Consider the following 18,242-nt stretch of genomic DNA (forward strand, 5'->3'; position numbering starts at 1 on the left):
TATTATGATATTTAAAGTTTTTGTATTATTATATTTAAAGTTTAGGTATTATGCTATTTAAAGTTTAGGTATTATGATATTTAAAGTTTATGTATTATGATATTTAAAGTTTAGGTATTATGATAGTTAAAGTTTATGTATTATGATATTTAAAGTTTAGGTATTATTATATATAAAGTTTATGTATTATGATATTTAAAGTTTAGGTATTATGATATTTAAAGTTTAGGTATTATGATATTTAAAGTTTAAGTATTATGATATTTAAAGTTCAAGTATTATTATATTAAAATTTTATGTATTATGATATTGAAAGTTTAGGTATTATGATATTTAAAGTTTATGTATTATGATATTTAAAGTTTAGGAATTATTATATTTAAATGTTATGTATTATTATATTAAAAGTTTAGGTAATATTATATTTAAAGTTTATGTATTATGATATTTAAAGTTTAGGTATAATGATATTTAAAGTTTAGGTATAATGATATTTAAAGTTTAGGTATTATGATATTTAAAGTTTAGGTATTATTATATTTAAAGTTTATGTATGATGATATTTAAAGTTTATGTATTATGATATTTAAAGTTTAGATATTATGATATTTAAAGTTTAGGTATTATGCTATTTCAAGTTTAGGTATTATGATATTTAAAGTTTATGTATTATTACATTTATTATTTAGTTATTATGCTATTTAAAGTTTAGGTATTATGATATTTAAAGTTTATGTATTATTACATTTAATGTTTAGTTATTATGATATTTAAAGTTTAGGTATTATGCTAATTAAATTTAAGTTATTATTAAATTTAAATTTAGGTATTATGATATTAAACTTTTAAGTATTATGATATTTAAAGTTTAGGTATTATGATATATAACTTTTAAGTATTATGATATTAAATTTAAGTATTATGTTAGTTAAAGTTTAGGTATAATGATATTTAAAGTTTAGGTATATTGATATTTAACTTTTAAGTATTATGATATTTAAAGTTTAGGTATTATTATATTTAAAGTTTATGTATTATGATATTTAAAGTTTAGGTATTATATTTAAAGTTTAGGTATTATGATATTTAAAGTTTAGGTATTATTATATTTAAAGTTTATGTATTATGCTATTTAAAGTCTAGGTATTATGATATTTAATGTTTATTTATTATTATATTTAAAGTTTAGTTATTATGATATTTAAAGTTTAGGTATTATGCTAATTAAATTTAAGTTATTATTAAATTTAAAGTTTAGTTATTATGATATTAAACTTTTAAGTATTATGATATTTAAAGATTAGGTATTATGATATTTAACTTTTAAGTATTATGATATTTAAAGTTTAGGTATTATGATATTTAATTTTTAAGTATTATGATATTTAACTTTAAGTATTATGATATTAAAGGTTTAAGTATTATTATATTTAAAGTTTAGGTATTATGATATTTAACTTTTAAGTATTTTGATATTTAAAGTTTAAGTAATATGATATTTAAAGTTTAGGTAATCTTATATTTAAAGTTTATGTATTATGATATTTAAAGTTTAGGTATTATGATATTTAATTTTATGTATTATGATATTTAAAGTTTAGGTATTATGATATTTAATGTTTAGGTATTATTTTTTTATATTTAAAGTTTAGCTATTGTGATATTTATTATTTTATATTAAAAGTTTAGGTATTATGATATTTAAAGTTGAGATATTATTATATTTAAAGTGTAGGTATTATGATATTTAAAGTTTAGGTATTATTACTTTAACGGTTTATGTATAATGATATTTAAAGTTTATGTATTGCGATATTTAAATGTTATGCATTATTATATTTAAAGTTTAGGTATTATGATATTTAAATTTTAGGTATTATGATATTTAAAGTTTTGGTATCATGATATTATAAGCTCTGGTATTATTATATTTAAAGTTTAGGTATTATGATATTTAAAGTTTATGTATTTTGATATTTAATGTTTAGGTATTATGATATGTAAAGTTTATGTATTATGATATTTTAAGTTTAGGTATTATGATATTTAAAGTTTAGGTATTATTTTTTTTTAAGTTTATGTATTATGATATTTAAAGTTTTAGTATTATGATATTTAAAGTTTAGGTATTAAAATATTTTAGGTTTAGGTATTATGATATTTAAAGTTTAGGTGTTATGATATTTAAAGTTTATGTATTATGATATTTAAAGTTTAGGTATTATGCTATTTAAAGTTTTGGTATTATTATGTTTAAAGTTTATGTATGATGATATTTAAAGTTTATGTATTATGATATTTAAAGTTTAGATATTATGATATTTAAAGTTTAGGTATTATGATATTAAAAGTTTAGATATTATGATATTTAAAGTTTAGGTATTATGATATTTAAAGTTTATGTATTATGATATTTAAAGTTCATGTATTATGATATTTAAAGTTTAGGTATTATGATATTTAAATGTTAGGTATTATTATATTTAAATATTATGCATTATTATATTTAAAGTTAAGGTATTATGACATTTAAATTTTAGGTATTTTGATATTTAAAGTTTTGGTATTATGATATTTAAAGTTCTGGTATTATTATATTTAAAGTTTAGGTATTATGATTTTTAAAGTTTATGTATTATGATATTTAATGTTTAGGTATAATGATATGTAAAGTTTATGTATTATGATATTTTAAGTTTAGGTATTATGATATTTAAAGTTTAGGTATTATTATATTTAAAGTTTAGGTATTATGATTTTTAAAGTTTTAGTATTATGATATTTAAAGTTTAGGTATTATGCTATTTAAAGTTTTGGTATTATTATATTTAAATGTTGTGTATTATTATATTTAAAGTTTAGCTATTATGATATTTAAAGTTTAGGTATTATGATATCTAAAGTTTATGTATTTTTATATTTAAAGTTTGTGTATTATGATATTTAAAGTTTAGGTATTATGATATTTAAAGTTTAGGAATTATGATATTTAAAGTTTTGGTATTATTATATGTAATGTTTAGTTATTATTATATTTAAAGTTTTGGTAATATGATATTTAAAGTTTAGGTATGTATATATAAAGTTTAGGTATTATGATATTTAAAGTTTAGGTATTATTATATTTAAAGTTTATGTATTATGATATTTAAAGTGTAGGTATTATGATATTTAAAGTTTAGGTATTATGATATTTAAAGTTTTGGTATTATTATATTTAAAGTTTATGTATTATGATATTTAAAGTTTTGGTATTATGATATTTAAAGTTTTGGTATTATTATATTTAAAGTTTAGGTATAATGATATTTAAAGTTTTGGTATTATTATATTTAAAGTTTAGGTATGATGATATTTAAAGTTTAGGTATTATGATATTTAAATTTTGGTATTATTATATGTAAAGTTTAGGTATAATGATATTTAAAGTTTTGGTATTATTATATTTAAAGTTTTGGTATTATGATATTTAAAGTTTAGGTATTATTGTATTTAAAGTTTAGGTATTATTATATTTAAAGTTTAGGTATTATGATATTTAAAGTTTTGGTATTATGATATTTAAAGTTTAGGTATTATTATATTTAAAGTTTAGGTATTATGATATTTAAAGTTTAGGTATTACTATATTTAAAGTTTAGGTATTATGATATTTAAAGTTTTGGTATTATTATATTTAAATGTTATGTATTATGATATTTAAAGTTTAGGTATTATGATATTTAAAGTTTATGTATTATGATATTTCAAGTTTTGGTATTATGATATTTCAAGTTTTGGTATCATAATATTTAAAGTTTAGGTATTATGATATTTAAAGTTTAGGTATTGTGATATTTAAAGTTTATGTATTATGATATTTAAAGTTTAGGTATTATGATATTTAAAGTTTGGTATTATTATATTTAAATGTTGTGTATTATTATATTTAAAGTTTAGGTATTATGATATTTTAAATTTAGGTATTATGATATTTAAAGTTTTGGTATTATTATATTTAAAGTTTAGGTATTATTATATTTAAAGTTTAGGTATGATTATATTTGAAGTTTATGTATTATGATATTTAAAGTTTAGGTAATGTGATATTTAAAGTTTAGGTATTATGATATTTAAATTTTGGTATTATTATATGCAAAGTTAAGGTATTATTATATGTTAAGTTTTGGTATTATTATATTTAAAGTTTTGGTATTATGATATTTTAAGTTTAGGTATTATTGTATTTAAAGTTTAGGTATTATTATATTTAAAGTTTATGTATTATGATATTAAAATGTAGGTATTATGATATATAAAGTTTAGGTATTATGATATTTAAAGTTTAGGTATTGTGATATTTTAAGTTTATGTATTATGATATTTAAAGTTTAGGTATTATGATATTTAAAGTTTGGTATTATTATATTTAAATGTTGTGTATTATTATATTTAAAGTTTAGGTATTATGATATTTAAAGTTTAGGTATTATGATATTTAAAGTTTATGTATTATGATATTTAAAGTTTAGGAATTATGATTTTTAAAGTTTTGGAATTATTATATTTAATATTTAGTTATTATGATATTTAAAGTTTTGGTATTATGATATTTAAAGTTTAGGTATTATTTTATATAAAGGTTAGGTATTATGATATTTAAAGTTTAGGTATTATTATATTTAAAGTTTATGTATTATGATATTAAAATGTAGGTATTATGATATTTAAAGTTTAGGTATTATTATATTTAAAGTTTTGGTATTATTATATTTAAAGTTTATGTATTATGATATTTAAAGTTTTGGTATTATGATATTTAAAGTTTAGGTATTATTATATTTAATGTTTAGGTATTATTATATTTAAAGTTTAGGTATGATTATATTTGAAGTTTATGTATTATGATATTTAAAGTGTAGGTATTATGATATTTAAAGTTTAGGTATTATGATATTTAAATTTTGGTATTATTATATGTAAAGTTTAGGTATTATTATATGTTAAGTTTTGGTATTATTATATTTAAAGTTTTGGTATTATGATATTTAAAGTTTAGGTATTATTGTATTTAAAGTTTAGGTAATATTATATTTAAAGTGTATGTATTATTATATTTTAAGTTTTGGTATTATGATATTTAAAGTTTTGGTATTATGATATTTTAAGTTTTAGTATTATTATATTTAAAGTTTAGGTATTATGATATTTAAAGTTTAGGTAATATGATATTTAAAGTTTAGGTATTATGATATTTAAAGTTTTTGTATTATGATATTTAAAGTTTAGGTATTATTATATTTAAAGTTTTGGTATTATGATATTTAAAGTTTAGGTATTATTATATTTAAAGTTTAGGTATTATGATATTTAAAGTTTTGGTATTATTATATTTAAATGTTATGTATTATTATATTTAAAGTTTAGGTATTATGATATTTAAAGTTTATGTAATGTGATATTTAAAGTTTTGGTATTATGATATTTAAAGTTTTGGTATTATGATATTTAAAGTTTTTGTATTATGATATTTAAAGTTTAGGTATTATGATATTTAAAGTTTTGGTATTATGATATTTAAAGTCAAGACATATGTATCACATAACGTTTGTTCATTAACTTTAACTTAGTGCCGTAAGCCAACTCCCATGCAATATATCTGAAATTGCTCCAGGAGAAGAAATTTAATACTCTTTTTTTCAAGATTTTGCATGTATTCTAAGGAATCCTCGTCAGTTTTTGCGTATATTTTTGTTCACTAATACATTTCCGTTATGATTATAGTAAAAGTAATGATTAGATAACACTTGAGATCTTGTAAACAAAAAACGATGCATAATTCATAGGAAAATTCTTTAATTATCTACAAAGTATTAACGTTTGTAATGCAGTGTGAATGGTTAAATTTAAAAGAGTAAACATTCGTTAAGTTGTATATCAAAAAGAAATAACAGAGCTGGTTTTTAGTTGCATAAACAATTTTTATGATTTATTTCAACGGTAGGATATTTTACAACTAATATGTGCGCTATAAATGTAAAATGCATGGTAGATGATTTAATTCTAATGCGTTTGTTATAAAGTATGTTTCTTTGCAAGTTATCGTTTGTTAATCATTTTGTAATGTCACTAGATAAGGTTAGTTCTAAAGAATGACGAAGACAACTTTTTAGTAATATGAACTACATGTACCTATAAAAGTCATTTCTTATCATAAAATGGAAACCTATTTATAAGATTTGGTTTTCATATGAGAATACTCAAACTATTTAAACAGAGCACTGTCTAGATTAGGACAGAAATAAAAACATCTCAGTTTAGAAGGGTTAACTAGGGGGAAAATCACTACTACATTTTATATAATATTAAAAACTACGTGTTTGTGTATAAATCACAAAATCCTTCACTCTGTTGATGTTAATTTTAATTACTCTGCATTTTTTTCTTGTAAGATTTTTTTATACACCAATAATTGACCTCTTCTTACCTAAGTAATTGATAAGCAGGCATGCGTTTATATATTCCAGAATTATACATCAGTTACTAGACTTATCAAACATTCATGTGATATTATCCCCATTTATTTTAGCTTAAAAAAACCGCACTTTAACCCATTAACAGAAAAGTAAGCAAGCCTATCATATCGATTTTCTCTCTGAGTATGTGATTCTGACACGATGTGCAGGGTGGAATTATGAAATAGTGGTCCTAGAAAAAACACGATTCCATATCTGTTTGAAGAAAACCGGTTTACTGTTTGGTTGCAGTCCGTCTACTAGTTGGTATGTTGTCTATAAATCCCAAAAGCGATAGGAGTCTTCTATCGTGTCTGAAAGTGACACAATGTTCAACGAGCGGGATGCGCCACCGTACAACTCATGCTCTTTACCGATCCAAGTTATGACAACAGATCCATAGCTAACACTCTCAAAATAAATCGCTAGATTGCCAAGAATAATAGGGGGATGAAAACAAAGTTTCCGGTCACAGTTATGGTCTTTGGTGTGGTTTTAAGTGAGGGCCACCACATGCAACTCCACATCTTCGAACTCGGCTTGAAAGTCAACAGTAAAGAGTAACTGGATGTGCTGAAGAGTGTGATAATCTCCTGGTCAAATCAGGTGGTCGGTGGTGTGTCAGCAGAACTCGGCGCCAGCCTAAAAATCAAAAGAGACGCGGGCTTGGCTTCAGAAGTAATGCTACAACTTTGTAAACTTTTCTCACTGGTACCCTTCTTCCTCCTCCTCCTCCCCCTCCCCCGATCTGAACCCGCTGGACTAATTTGTATAGTCCTATGTTTAGAATATAATCAATATGGCCTCGCACAACGCCAAAGCAAGCTTGATCGCCGATATCCGCCGAGTATTCGCTGAGCTCCCGCCGGTGCTTGTGGAAACAGTATGCTCTCAGTTCCGAACCTGTATAGGCTTTGATTGAGGCCTAAGGTGGCTACATTAAATAGATGTTAGCTTTACTACATAATCAAGTTACCTGAATTGATTTTTTCAGTATAAGTTTTAAAATAAAGCTGTAGTGTTGTTTTCTTTAGGGCGACAATTTTATCGTTCAACCCTGTACATTATGTTTGAATACTGCACAATTTTTTTTTAATTGTGTGTTCGTAAAGAAATGTTGTCATGTAGTGTCAGCGGAAGCAGTAACAACTAACACGTTGTTTTTGGAAGTGGACATCAACATCTATAGAGGCAGGGAATCTTGACAGTGGATGCGAATACCATGAGGAAGAGTCAGAAAAGGGCGAAATAAACATTTCGAGGGAGGTGAAGTAACAATAGCCCGAAATTAGACAGAGAATTTTTACACGTGCAGATATACAGCAGGTTGAACATTATATTTTGTAACATGTTCAGTTATCAATGAAGTCTTCTAGAGAAACGCCGTTAAACTCGAGTCAATGCCAAAATTGAAGGCTTTGAATAATTTTCTATCACAATATACGAGGTGCTTTCAATATCTTTGTAGACTTTTTCGTATGGGCAATTTATTGATAATACAAACATAAAATTTCGAACTAATTTCCTCCGACTGTAATGCACTTGTACCGTTCCAACAACGTCTGGAACGCCCCGTGAAAATCCCCTTGTGTCAGTGTCTCAAGAACCCTTGTGTCACGGCCCTTTTCATCTCCTCATTTGTCTCATAGCGACAGCCTCTAAGTTTTACTTTGAGATTAGGGAATAACCAAAAGTCACGGAGAGAAGGTCTCGACTTATCCTTATTCATGAAATTCTTAGTATGGCCAACCAACGCTTCTTTTCTAATTTCTTTACTTCTCCTACACCTCTCCTCGTCGCTCAGACTCCCTGTCTTCATTGAATCTCTTATAATACTAAAAAACGGATGCTCAATTAATGCAAGATGGTCCCAAAGCTGTAGGAAATGTTCCATCATTTTCTGTGACATTTTCCCAAATTTAAAATATAATTTTTTGTGTATATTTCTTCTAAAAATAAAAAAAGGAATGATTCCCCCCCAAGTTGGAGACATACAGATCTACCATGACCCAATTTTGGTTAACTATAGCTAATTGATAAATGCCTCCAACCTCCACCCTTTACCTCATTTCAAATTATCTGAAATATTGTTTTCCGACATTCTCAAGCCCATAGTCGTTCATATTCATATATGTCCCCTTTTCTTTATCTTCCTCAAACTGCAGTTAATAATTAATCTGTGTTAGAATTTTTATAGGTTTTAAGATATACAATTTTAGGATTAATATTATAAACGTTTGTACATTAAATATAAACTGCGGTTTCACTAAATATGTATGAGTGTTCATTTGGTTAATCATCGGTTTCCATAATTTTGGGTAAAAAGAAATAAACTAGATATTGTAATGATATACCTAATGTTAATTTTTTGTGCACTAATAGTTTTTAATCGATTTTAATTTGACGATGAAATAGCTGGCAATAGTCATGTTTATATTATAACTTAATATTTCCCAAAAAAATTAAAACACCATTAACATGTTGAATTACTGGAATTTAAAGGAAGTTTCTTTTTCTTGAGAATTCAACTAATAATAATAATAATAATAATAATAATAATAATAATAATAATAATAATAATAATAATAATAATAATAATAATAATAATATATTAATAAAAACACTATTAAAAAACTAATTTATATCAATTTGTTAATTGCAACTTCAAGATAAGTTTTTGTTCAGTACGTGTATTTAAACTCTTGACAAATAGATATTTTTTAATTATTTGAATTATGTTTCATAGTAAATAGAAATTTATATCAATTTAAATATATTTTGTTCAAATTTCGAAAAATCTAGGAGGGGGGGAACGCACTATTAAAAATATTTCCCTCCATATATTTTACAGAAACTGCATTTTATATGCAATTCCATTCAAAAATGGATAAGTACCGAAAATTTTACGAAAATCTGACCATTACTTGAATTTTGTTAGATTTTTAAACACGGGTATGTTTTCAGGTTCGGAATGATTACTACATGGGAACGTTATTTTAAAGCGTCAATTATTTACTCACGATTTTCGTGTCACAATTTCATTATTTTCGTAAATTATTGCTGGTTTATTTTGCCGTTCTTCTTTTAAATGGTACAAAAGTTATATTGATAATATTAAATTACTAGCTGTATCCTGCCACGCGTTGCTGTGGCTCAAATTGGCGCAATGGAAAAAGTTCCAAAATTAGAAAAAACATGTTTCTTATAGGTTTAAATTTCCATTTTGCATGGGTACACATTTTTTGTTGTTCCATTTTCTTAGCTGATATAGAGGTTTTCCGGTTTGGTGACTCTTGAATATGTAACATAAATTGTCCATGTGAAAAACAAGTCAGTGTGTAACTGTAAGGCCCACAATTGTAAAGATTGTTCCCTGTGCTTTGTTGATGGTTATTGGAAATGACAATAAAATTGGAAAGTGCAATTTGCTAAAGTGTAATGATGTATCCGGTGGAATCATAGGAATGCATGGAATGAAGATATATTCATCTGTGAAAGGTCCTGTTAAGATTGTTGTTTCTATGATATTGTTTGTTATTTTTTTTTTTTACTGCAAGCTATGTGCTATTGCAAAGCTTGGATTGGTTTATATTTCACAACATGATAATTAGTACACCAAATTTCAGTTGCAATACATGCAGTGGCATCCCTGGCAAATATAACTGTTGGATAATTAACCACTTTATCTGCTTTCACAACAGTGTCGATGGATTTGTATTTGACTACCTCACTTGGAATTTTACATTTAATTATAGCGTAAAGTTTATGGGCATCTTTGTATTGACGTGAAAGAATAGCTCATTCACTCAGTCAAATGGAATTCTTATAATTTGAATATCTGCAAAAACCTTTTAAACTAACTATTCTTTTGATGAAATAAAAATTACAGAAATTATAGAAGTTAAAAGTCAAAGAATTTTGCCCTTAACTCTGATCAGCTGGCACTTTTTCGTACCCAATTTCCCACAAGTGATGCAAAAGTGTGTGTGCGGATCGAACAGTCTGCAACTGTACATGCATATTTTGAGTTAAGTTTTATGTCTTCACATGGAACAAAAAAGTAGAGTATTTGAGGCAAGCATTTATTTCATCTGCTGGTGTTGATTGAAGAATAACAGGTTACATTTGTCTGAAATATCCTGCAAGCAATATTACTGCATTCCCAAATGGTCTGACATTGCCACGCAAATCTTGCAAGGATCGACCAAGAGCCTCAAGTGATTTTTGCGTACCATTGTACATTCATCCTAAACAATAAGTTTGCATTTCTGCAATATTTTTCCCCATATTGGATGTTTTGGAGATGTCGAACATGAGATTTTTTGAAAAATTGAATGTTTTAAAGTAGAATAAATAATTCCTCTACTTGGAAGCAAGGGCGCAGGTATTTCTCATGCAGCAAGGGCTAAGGCTATGTCATTTTATTACCAAATGGCTGCCAAAATCAATTTAATTAGAAAGGTTTTACCAGTTACTTATGGTGCTGTTCAAGGTAGCAGTAATTTCCAAATAACTTCTATTCTCACAGTCAGTAAATTAGGTGACTAAAATAGGATTTATCCATGTTTTGACAATGCCTTATTCACTGTAATTAATTTAGGAGACTAAAATAGGATGAGGGATTAGAGATGGACAGATAGAGAGGAAGATATATAGATAGAAAAGAGACAGTGAGAGGAAAATAGAGAAAGAGAAGGAGATAGAGAGATAAAGGGATTGATAGATAAACAGAGAGAGGGGGACAGTTAGAAACAGAGAGGGGTGAAACAGAGGAAAGGAGAGAGATAGAGGGAGTTATAGAGAGAAAGGGGCTCAAAGAGAGATGGAGAGGGTGATATAGAGAGAACGATAGATAGAGGGAAAGGGAGAGATGGAAAGAGAGAGATATTGAGAGAGGGGGAGAGAAACAGAGAGTGAACTACACTTCACCGTTTTTTTCCTCGTTCAGTAGAGAAGAAATCTTTCGAGACTGAGGCAATTTTAATGTTTTGTTATTATCCAGAGTACCCCTTTTTGGGGGGGGGCTAGATTTTCCTCGCATTAGAAACCGACCGGGTTATCTGTACTTTCACTTAACAAATTAATAAAAGAAAAACATATTGTAAAATTTGAATTTAACAGGAAAATACTATTTTAAAAAATAGCACGGTAACATAAGTGCACAAGTGCCACTTTAGGTACTCCTTGGGCGTTGAGTTTCATGGCGACCAGCATAATTATTTAATGGTCGCTCCTTTAGCCCCCCTCCAGTCAAGGCTAATGCATGCGCACGTAACATTTTTTTTTATTTACTGACGTTGGCTTAGTAACTAAACGGTTTATTGATAATTTCGTAACCCTTAAACTCATGCCGAAAGATTTAAATTGGTTTATTATTGTTGTAATGAAAAAAAAGTTTCATTCAACACAAAACCAAAACACATATTAATGATAAATGATTTATTATTCAATCATTGAAATTTACTAATTTTTGAATAAAAAAGTTAACAAAAAGTTGATAAAAAATAGTTGCTTATGTGCGCATAAACAACTTTTTTTACATTAGGTCCACCTTATAATCACCCCACCCCCAACCTCCTCATCTTAAGAACAGCTTCCGGAATAAACACCACTTTTGGAGGGGGGCTATTTGCAAAATTTAACTGATATTTGTTGTCAGCATACCCACCCGAAAATACTATTAAAAAAAGGAGGGGTTCAGTTCCCGTGGCAGAGAAGTAGATTTATTTTCAATAAAAGTTGCAGAGAAGTAAATTTATTTATCAATAAAAGTCTTCATTTAAAAAAGAAAATTGTGGAAGTGGACCTAAATGTTTTGTTTTCGCACTACTCAACAATTTGTTCATCCGCGCATGTAAATTAAAAAAAATATTTGTAAAAGTTATCAGTAAATGATTTAGTTTTTTTTAATTTATTTATTTATTTATTTATTTTACATTAGGTCCACAAATGTTAAGAACGGCTTTCAGAATAAACAACCCAACCTCTCCATGTTGACAACGGATTTCGGAATAAACACCATTGGGGGAGGGGATATTTAAAAAAGAAGTCGAAATGTTTGTAAAAGTGAGAAATTATTAATAAATGTTTAGTAACATTTTCGATGCTAATGCAGAGAGTGATCCGCGCTATTTTTTAAATCGTGTTTTTTTAATCAATTGCAATACAGAATAGGTACAAAACACCCTCCCCTCCTCATGTATAAAATGGCTTTTTAAATAATAACGTTATTATTTCAGCATGGATCACTCTCTGCATGAGTACCCATTTTTCTTTTAATATTCATAAAAAGTAAAACTTTTTTCCAAAATAAAGAAATAAATGTTTGTAAATGTGACAAATAATCGTTTAGTTACGACAACGTCACTAAATAAAATATGTTACTTGCGGGGTGAGGTGGGAGACTAAGGGAGCGACTATTATTTTTTTCTACTGGTCGCCATGGAACACAACGCCCAAGGAGTACCAAAATGTTAACAGAAAATGAAATCTTTCGTCAATTCGTGGCTGTGAAATGAATCGAACTGGAAGTTCAGTTTTATCAACAGAACAGATTCGCAGTAACGGTTAAAAAAATATATTTATTTTATTTAATATTTTAATAATTCGCGAGGTAAATTTATTTTAATAACATAAAAACATACCTCGACTCTAAAGATGGGTTGTCTGAAAATTTCAAATAAATTGGTAACGTAGAAATAGGGTTTTATTCGTTTAGAACGAACCAACTTTACATTTATTTATATATATATATATATATATATATATATATATATATATATATATATATATATATATAATACGGTTACGTATAAGGAGATAATTCTGAGGTGAAGTTTAGAAGTGCCTAGCGTACTTATAACTAACATTTATTGTTTTAACGCAATTAGGTCACTAAGCTTAATAGACTGTTTTTGCATCATTTTCGCTAAATTTATTTTCTTACAGGTATAAATATTTCCAAATGCCTTTCATACACATTATATGAAATTTCTTTTACACGATGTTTACTGTTTAAGAAAGAAAACGTCCTTTTTATATTGTTTCTTTAGGGACTGCCAAACGATTGTGAAAAATGGACCGCATGTTTCCGTGACGTAGAGATTTGTTTTAACTATACGAACTATAAAAAAACAGAAGCGACTTAATGATTTTTTAAACCATTGTTTATCTTCTTTAAACTGCAATTAATAATTAATGTTTGTTATAATTTTGTACGGTTTTAAGATTTACACAGTTTAACAAATTATAATATTATAAACATTTGTATATTAAATATGAAATATGGTTTTACTGAATGTTCATTTGGTTCCCTACGGGGTTCCATATGTTGTTCGGCAAAAAAGCGACATACAAAATATAAGAGAAGGGGGGCTAAATATGCTTAATATTTGTGCAAATTGGTTTTAATCTGGCGATAAAATAGCTGACAAGTGTCATGTTTATATTAAAACTTAATATTTAAAAAAAAATTAAACACAATTAATTAAAAATTTATTTTGTAACGGAACATTTAGAAATATTAAAATTTTAATCGTTTTAATCTTTTAAAAATTAATTAATTTTTAGAAAGTTTCTTTTTCTTGGCAATTCAACTGATTATAGTATATATTAATTAAAAAACGTTGTTTAAAAACATAATAATATTAATTTATATCATTTTTTTTATTGCAACTTCAAAGTAAATTTTTGTTCACTATGTGTATTTAAATATTTAAAAGCTTTACTCATTTGAACTCTTATGTTTCATAATAAATAGACATGTCGATAGATTTAAATATATCTTGTTCAAATTTCGAAAAAAAAAATGTGGGGGGGACACGCGCAAAAAATAATATTTTCCCTTGTATATTTTAATGAAACTGCATTTTATATGTAATTTCATTCTACAATGGATAATATCGAAAATTTCACGAAAATTTGACCATTAGTTGATTTTTGCTAGACTTATTAAACACGTTCGAAATACTTACTACATGGGAACATTATTTTAAATCGCCAATTATGTAAACACGATTTTCGTTTCGCAATTTCATTATTTTCGTACGATGAAAAATTTTTTTTTTAATTATTACTAGTTTATTTTGCCCTTCTTATTTTAAATGGTGCAAAAGTTATATTGATAATATTAATTTATAATGAAGTTACATCGTTTTACATATAGGGGTAATTCTTTGGTGACTTTTGGTAGTGCCTATGTTTATTCTTTTCATAGCCGTTTACATGTTTACATTCTATCGTAGAGGTGAGTATAAGAGTTTAGCTCCTTACAAGTAATAGCTGGTTCGAGAGCTTTTCGACACCTAAACTCCAGTATTGCTAACAAAACTATCATACCATGAACCATACCTTGCCCGCCAGAGTTGTATGCAAATGCCCACCGACACTACAACCACCAAATATTTGTGTTCGGTCACTTTCGAACAACCCACCACCCGATGACAAAATGAGATGTCTATTCCAAAAGCAGTTCTACCATGAGGAGGTTGTGGTTGGGACACAACAATAACAACAACAACAACAACAACAACAACAACAACAACAACAACAGCCGTACTATAATTTTTTCGCAGAGGGGGCAGGCTAGCACCAGGCAACGCCGGTTAATGGGTCCTACTAGTTATTTATAAATGTAAATTTGTGAATCAATTTTGCAAATTTTCTATATAATAACATGTTTTTAACAAGTAATACTTGTTTTGGTACAAGAAAAATAAAAGCAGTGGCCGACAAGGATTAAATAATTTAATTAAGTTTCTATTTAGGAGACTAAAAAATAAATTGAATTTAGATAAATGTGGCAGCGGTGAAATTTTATTTTGACTTTTTGCAGATTATTATACATAAATATTTTTCATGAAAAAAATTAATACATACAATGTTAAAATTATTTTTTCGGTGCTTCTACAAAATTTGACCCTAAGCAAACGGACTGTTTCCAAAGTAAAGCTATGGGGACTTAGCATTATTTTAAACTAAGGAATGCGAACATAGCCTACCTTTTCAAATGGTCCTGCTGCCATTTTACCTATTTATTCAACTCGCCATTTTTTCCCGTGTCATTTTTAAGTAAAAGAACTAATTGTTAGAACTGGAAAAAATGACAAAATATTCTAGTGAAAAAATATTTCATTTTTACTTAAAATACTGCAGCATTAAGAAGTTATATATAATGTTAAATTGATTTTTTTTAATTCTGAACTCATGATTTTTCCAGGCTTTGCGTCGAAATAATACTTTCTTTGTTGTGTTCAAATATCATATGCATTGTCAACAATCCATGAAAAATTATTACCAACTTCTTAAATTGACTAAATAAAAAAGGTATCGACACCATGTTGCATCATTTTATATTGAACCAGAGAATGAACTAAATCGGGTTGATAAGGATCATAGAAATAAGGATAGAACAAATTAATTATTTAACATAAAAAGGGGAGCACTACTGCATTAGAACATTGGGTTAGGGAACTACGTTAGAATAGAAAATAATTTGAATTAAGATGGTGAATAGTAGATAAAGCAAAAAAAGTATAAACCGAGTAAAGAAAAAAATGTAATCTATGTTTACAGGAGGCATACCATATAAAAGTGAAGTGTTATACACAGCTGTATGCATAGAAATGAATTTCTGTTATCACGCCTTTAAAATAAACATTAAAATAAATTTAAAAAGGAAAAATTTACTGAATATTAAAAAAGTTTAAATATAAGTGTGGAAAGAGAATGTTAAATTTTATACTGATTTTTAAAATGGTGCAATAAATAAACACACATAGATCATTTTTACATAGGCGTCACCACTTAGCAAGGACCGAAGGCCACTCGAGGATAAGTGTTGATTAGTGTACAATAGTCAATGCGACAATATCGTAGTATTCATTAGTAGTAGAAATTTGCTAACTTTGATTACTTAGCGGGACGGCTCATCTAGAATTTGTTTATGTTTGACTTGAAGTCGACAAAATTCTAGAAGCTGGAAACCATTCTATCGGAAGAGAGTTCCACAGGCATGCAGTTCTAAGAAGCATTGTTCATGTTCGTTTAGGTTAAGGACACAGATAAAGAGTGGGTCAACTATTGATAGTGATTTCAGCTAGATGGAAGTTTTTGTTGTGAAGGTTTGACAGGGGAGGACCATAGATTCGAGCTCAGACGAGCACTTGCGGAGAAACAAACGACAAAGCTGAAACAGATTCACAACGGTTCTTCTGTAAGAAATAGGTTGTAGGGAAGTGAAAAGGGCACCCCCACTACGAAAACAGGATAATGTATTTCTAGCAGCTCCTGCCTAGATGTAACAACAACACTCCATCATCGGGCATACCTGGCATACTGGTAGAGAAATGCATCAGCAGTGAAATATCTACCGGAGCGGTAAAAGGATCCCACCATTTTTCCTGCGACCTTTACATCGGAATTAATGTGCGTGTTTCATTCTAGATCAAGCCTAGAACTTTTCAAAACCTAGAGCCCTTCCAAGACAAGAACCATCCATTTCAATTCATGCCAGATAGGGGATCCGAGTGTTGATGATGTAAAGACATAAGCTTTGTTTTAGATGCATTAAAAGTAACCAGCCATCTCTTTCTCGAGTGTACCAGAGGGATGAGAATCAGAGAGAACTAGGTCATTTACAGCCTTTGATATGTTGCCATAAATAGGAGTTTCGCCAGCATAAATGCTTGCGAATAATTTTAGGATGTGATTTGAAAGAACATCGATGTAGATCAGGAAGAGACTTTGGCCCAAGATGGACCCTTGCAGAACTCCAGCATTAATACTGTGAGATTTTGATTTCTGTCTATTAACCGCTACTCTTATGAATCTATCAGAGATAAATGATTTAATAATTGAGAAGACATTTCCAGCTATACCGTAGCTGAAAATTTTGTGAAGTAGACCTCTATGTATACCATATCAAAGGCCTTTTATATGTCAATAGCAAGTGCCATAAAAAGAAAGCCTTCTTCGAGAGATTTGCTAATCTTGTGAGATATAACCGTTAGCGCATTTGCTGTAGATTTAGCAGAACAGAAACCATATTACATGTCACTAAGAAAGGTTATTTATGCTGAGATGGTTGACTATTTCTCTATTTAACTCAGATTCCAGCAACTTACTCATGACGCACAGGAGACTGATTGGTCTGTACTGAGAAGGAAATTGCCGATCACCTGACTTCTTAAAACTATGGCATACTGATGAGATGTTCCGGGGTGTTAGGAAGCAGCGGCTTCGTAAGTATGGGAGCTAGTTCTGGTTGAAACAATTAAAGTTATAATTGAAATGCTTTACAGAAAAGTTTATATTTTCTGGACAAGCTGGCGAGGCCATGAAACACAGTTGCATTTAAATCCTAATAGAAATGGCAGAGAATCAAATCTACTTCCATTATATTAAATGTGATCTCGTCAAATTTGTTAACTTGCAATTTAAAATTAATAGTGTCCGTGAATAGGGTAGCGAAAAGGCAGCGAAAAGGAAAGTCTTTCTGAGATCCCAATTCTTGGGAGATAATGCGCTTCATGAGATCTATTGATCTCGTCGCAATAAAGGTGTTCATATTCATTACTACAGGTCTTGTTACTAATTTCTCCTTAGATCTTAAGTCCAGTAACATAGCTTTCGAAAAAAAAAATTGATTCAATATGTCCAAAATGCAATGGAAAAAAATGGAGGTCCACTTCCTTTAAATGATACTCTGATAAGGTGAAATATACAATTATCCTCATTAGATAACATACC

The sequence above is a fragment of the Euprymna scolopes genome, chromosome 32 (genome assembly GCF_053919585.1).
Source record: "Euprymna scolopes isolate OS-2025 chromosome 32, ASM5391958v1, whole genome shotgun sequence".
In the NCBI taxonomy this organism is placed as follows: domain Eukaryota; kingdom Metazoa; phylum Mollusca; class Cephalopoda; order Sepiida; family Sepiolidae; genus Euprymna; species Euprymna scolopes.